Raw genomic sequence first — 6,000 nt, 5'->3', positions numbered from 1 at the left:
TGTGTTCACTGTCACATGTTGGCAAGGTACAGTATAATTGTTCTCTGTTCTATTGTTTGTACACTGTCACATGTTTTCAAGGCACAGTATTATTCTCAATTTTTATGCTTGTACATCGTTTTGTAATGGCTACGTTCAACATCACTATCCGTTATATTGTTTTTACGCTTCAAGTTTTTAGTTAGATTTGTTACTCGTCATTTGCTCGTTGAGGTACAATTCATGTATCGTCTGTTTTCTCTTTCCGGCTTGTTTGCTATGTTCAGATTTTCAAACTGTCCTTTCGTTTGTATGCTGTTACTTGTTGGGTATTTTCAGTATTGTTATATATGCAAATCGTCACTTATTTGCTGGGTACAGTATTGTTCTCTGTTCAATTGTTTGTACATTTATCTGTAAACCCGATATATTGTTTAATATTGTACACTAATCTGGTGCCTATGTACAGTATTGTTTTCTGTTCTTTTTTTTGTAAACTAATCTGTTGTCTAGATAAAGTTTTGGTTTCTGTTCCACAGTGTGTACACTAATATGTTGTCTAGAAACAGTTTGTTTCTGCTCTAATGTTTGTATTTAATCTTTTTGTTAGGTACAAAATTGTTCTCTGTTCTAGTGTTGGTACTAAACTAATCTGTTGGCTCCCAGTACATTTTCTGTTATCTTGTTTGTACACTAAAAAGTAAAATCACAAAAATACTGAACTCCGAGGAAAATTTAAAAAGGAAAGTCCCTAATCAAATGGCAAAATCAAAAGCTCAAACACATCAAACGAATGGATAACAACTGTCATATTCCTGACTTGGTACAGGCATTTCCTTATGTAGAAAATGGTGGATTGAACATGGTTTTATAGCTATATATAGCTAAACCTCTCACTTGTATGACAGTTGCATCAAATTCCATTATATTGACAACGATGCGTGAACAAAACAAACAGACACAATAGGTAAAAATGTCAAAAATAGGGGTACAGCAGTCAACATTGTATTATCATCTTAATCACTATAAAAACAAACAAATGTAACAAAGAAGCACAAAAAGGCATACATCAAATTTAACATCCTTATTTTGCTTTTTTATTATACGATATAATTTATCTATGTAAAATCCATCCATAAAGGATGGAAGGTTTTAAGTACTGGCGTAGAATCGCGCGTTTGACGTCACACAGGTAGATATAAAATAATTTTGTCGTTCAAAGTATGACGGGATATGAGTAAAGATTCACGTCAAATTGATATCACAAAAAAACAGACTTAACAGTAAAAGTAATATTAATAAAATAAAATAAAAGAATACTATAACACGTTATTTAGATGATAAACAACGTCAGCACTCAGAATCTATACTTCAAGACCGTTGTGTATTATTTGTAAAGTTGATACGGAATATTTATCAACAAGGTCTTGGTACCTTCCGATGAACTTTTTTAGAAAAAGGACGAGACGTTCTTTGACGAGGGTGGTAAAGGGTTATTTTCGTGCAACGTGTTTTGCCATTTTTATTTCACGTGCAGCCGTGAAAAAGGTTCGTTATTCGCCGTGTTTCGTGAAATCGGTAAAAAGATCAACGTGCAAGAAAATTTTAATTGTTCGTTCATCGTGAAATGGCAATTTTATTTCGCGTTCTTCCGTGCAGATACCCCCCTTTACGCCCCTCTTTGACATACCCCTGGTTCATCAACTTTCTGCTCAGACACTGGTGACGTTTTACAAAGTCTGAGTAGTAGCTGCAAGCTCTTGAATACCGAATAAGTTGGGAAATGTATATCCCATATGCAGGTGAAGTTGGTATATTGCTACTAAGGTGGGGGAAATTGATAATTGCAAAATTAAAATCGTCTCGTTTGTCATAGATTCTGGTACTGAGATGACTGTGTATGTCAAATTCGTTGTCTACATGTAGGTACAATGATGTTCTCTGTCCTATTGTTTGTACTCTAATATGCTGCCTACATGCAGGTACAATGATGTTCTCTGTTCCATTGTGTGTACACTAACTTGTTGGCTGCATACATTTTTTATCCCTATACAATAAAGAGATGTGGTATGATTGTCAATGAGACAACTCTCCACCAGAAACCAAATGATGTAGAAGTTAGCAACTTTAGGTCATCATATGGCCTTCGACAATGAGAAAAACATATACCGCATATCAAACTATAAACGGCTTCTTCATGTTCATTTGTTTGTATACCGTTACTTATTGACAAAGTACAAAGTCCTAAGTTCAGAGAACCCCAACACATCAATTGGAACCATTACTTCAGAATCTCTAATAAAACGTCGAATTCATAATTTGAAAAACTGTGTGAATGATCGACTAAAGTCCGTTTTCAGAGACAAAGAAGCTGTGAAATGTCTATCATTTCTTCACGATAAATATGTTGTTCCTGCGGACAAAGCTTCAAATAATATTGTCTTTGTATGTAAATCGTACTACTACGCGTATCTTGTAAAAGAATTAGGAATAAATGAGCACTCAGGTAATCCCACATACAAAAACATATCATTTGACAAGGATGAGATTTTGGCGAATCACAAGTCCTTCATGGCTTCAATGAACATTACATTGAACAGCAAATCTGAGGACTTACCTTGTTTGTATTGTATACCTGTACAAACAATGTTACATTGCCAGATCATCTGCATGTTCTATAAAGGAATTTTCCATTAGTAGGATTGATAAAAATTCTGTCCGCAGTGAAAGAGGGTCTTCAGAAATACTGTGAAAATGTTTACTCGCGTAGTGGTATTAACCATATGTGGATTCTAAAAAACTCCAAAGAGCTTCTGGATAATTTTATATCTCGATCTTTTTCTGAAATTAATTCTTTCAAAACTTCTGATTTTTCAACCCTGTATACCACCATTCCCCATATGAAATTGAAAAATCGTCGTATAGAAAAAATCCTCAATGCTTTTCAGTATAAAAATGGTAGCATACGCTATAAATTTATTGCTTTGGTATACCATACGGCATACTTTGTTAATAGTGAACAAAAAGGTAAAACATGCTACACAGATCTCAGGAACAAATGATCAGTATGCTGGAGTTTCTTATTAACAACATATTTCAAATTGTTGAATTTGGAGGTAGACTTTTTCAACAAATTGTCTCGTCCTCTTTCTAACAAAGTTCATTGGAAGATACCAAGACCTTCTTGATAAATATTCCGTATCAATACATGATAGTGTTGAAGTATAGATTCTAGGTAATGACGGTGTTTATCATCTTAATTACGTATTATAGTGTTCCTTTTATTTTTCTTTGTATAGTTTTAACCTTCACTGTTTAGTCCATTTTTGGTAATTGGCGTGGCTAGGTATTTATACACCCCGCCATTGTGTTATTGTGCTATTGTCATTTTTGTATTCTTGTCTTTCGTTTTTGCTTATGTATTTCGTCTATAGAGTGTCTATAGTCCATTTTGTTTTTGAGTTATTTGTTGTTTATATAGTGATTTATAAGATAATAAAACAGTGTTGACTGCTGTACCCCAATTTTTGACATTTTTAGCTCACCTGGCCCGAAGGGCCAAGTGAGCTTTTCTCATCACTTGGCGTCCGTCGTCGTCCGTCGTTAACTTTTTACATTTTGAACTTCTTCTAGAGAACCACTGAATGGAATGGAACCAAACAAGGCATGAATGTTCCTTATTAGGTGCTGACCAAGTGTTGTTACTTTGAAGCCGATCCATCATCCAAGATGGCCGCCAGCGGGGGACTTAGTTTAACATAAGACCCTATTGGAAATACATACAAATGTCTTCTTTTAAAGAACCACTGAATGGAATGAAACCAAACATGGCATGAATGTTCCTTTTGAGGTGCTGACCAAGTGTTGTTACTTTGAAGCCGATCCATCATCCAAGATGGCCGCCAGCGGGGGACTTAGTTTAACATAAGACCCTATTGGAAATACATACAAATGTCTTCTTTTAGAGAACCACTGAATGGAATGAAACCAAACATGGCATGAATGTTCCTTTTGAGGTGCTGACCAAGTGTTGTTACTTTGAAGCCGATCCATCATCCAAGATGGCCACCAGTGGGGGACTTAGTTAAACATAGACCCTAGGCTATGGGAAATACATACGAATGTCTTCTTTTAGAGAACCACTGAATGGAATGAAACCAAACATGGCATGAATGTTCCTTATGAAGTGCTGACCAAGTGTTGTTACTTTGAAGCCGATCCATTATCCAAGATGGCCACCAGCTGGGGACAGTGTTTAACGAAGGACCCTATGGGAAATACATACAAATGTCTTCTTTTAAAGAACCACTAAATGGAATGAAACCAAACATGGCATGAATGTTCCTTTTGAGGTGCTGACCAAGTGTTGTTACTTTGAAGCCGATCCATCATCCAAGATGGCCGCCAGCGGGGGACTTAGTTTAACATAGGACCCTATGGGATATACATACGAACGTCTTCTTTTAGAGAACCACTGAATGGAATGAAACCAAACATGGCATGAATGTTCCTTATGAAGTGCTGACCAAGTGTTGTTACTTTTAAGCCGATCCATCATCCAAGATGGCCACCAGCGGGGGACAGTGTTTAACAAAGGACCCTATGGACAATACATACAAATGTCTTCTTTTAGAGAACCACTGAATGGAATGAAACCAAACATGGCATGAGTGTTCCTTTTGAGGTGCTGACCAAGTGTTGTTACTTTGAAGCCGATCCATCATCCAAGATGTCCACCAGGGGGGGACTTAGTTAAACATAGGACCCTAGGCTATGGGAAATACATACGAATGTCTTCTTTTAGAGAACCACTGAATGGAATGAAACCAAACATGGCATGAATGTTCCTTATGAAGTGCTGACCAAGTGTTGTTACTTTGAAGCCGATCCATTATCCAAGATGGCCACCAGCTGGGGACAGTGTTTAACAAAGGACCCTATGGGAAATACATACAAATGTCTTCTTTTAAAGAACCACTAAATGGAATGAAACCAAACATGGCATGAATGTTCCTTTTGAGGTGCTGACCAAGTGTTGTTACTTTGAAGCCGATCCATCATCCAAGATGGCCGCCAGCGGGGGACTTAGTTTAACATAGGACCCTATGGGAAATACATACGAACGTCTTCTTTTAGAGAACCACTGAATGGAATGAAACCAAACATGGCATGAATGTTCCTTATGAAGTGCTGACCAAGTGTTGTTACTTTTAAGCCGATCCAAAATCCAAGATGGCCACCAGCTGGGGACAGTGTTTAACAAAGGACCCTATGGACAATACATACAAATGTCTTCTTTTAGAGAACCACTGAATGGATTGAAACCAAACATGGCATGAATGTTCCTTGTTGAGGTGCTGACTAAGTGTTGTTACTTTGAAGCTGATCCTTCATCCACGATGGGCGCCAGCGGGGGTACTTCCTTTAACATTAGACCCTATTGGAAATACATACAAATGCTTCTTCTAGAGGTGCACTGAATGGAATGAAACCAAACATGGCATAAATGTTTCTTATGAGGTGCTGATGAAGTGTTGCTACTTTGTTGCTGATTTACTGTTCAAGATTGCCACCAGGATTTTTTATTAAATTACAGGGCCAATATCAAACCAAATTTGGCCTCACTCATTATTAGAGTATCTGTTATGATTTTAATCTATTCTAACATGATTTCCAAAACCAAAGTAGAATCAGTTGAGCGACACAGGCTCTTGAGAGCCTCTAGTTACCTATTATGTCTGTTTGCTTTGCTCACACATTGTTGTCAATATAATGGAATTCTATGCGACTGTCATACAAGTGAGAGGTTTAGCTAGCTATAAAACCAGGTTTAATCCACCATTTTCTACATAAGGAAATTCCTGTACCAAGTCAGGAATAAGACAGTTGTTTTCCATTCGTTAGATGTGTTTGAGCTTTTGAATTTACCATTTGATAAAGGACTTTCCGTTTAGAATTTTCCTTGGAGTTCGGTATTTTTGTTATTTTACTTTTTATGTTACTGCTTTTGTAGGGCTAATA

The sequence above is a fragment of the Mytilus californianus genome, unplaced genomic scaffold (genome assembly GCF_021869535.1).
Source record: "Mytilus californianus isolate M0D057914Y unplaced genomic scaffold, xbMytCali1.0.p SCAF_4, whole genome shotgun sequence".
Lineage (NCBI taxonomy): Eukaryota > Metazoa > Mollusca > Bivalvia > Mytilida > Mytilidae > Mytilus > Mytilus californianus.
The sequence above is the reverse complement of the archived record's forward strand: the minus strand, read 5'-3'. Positions refer to the sequence as shown.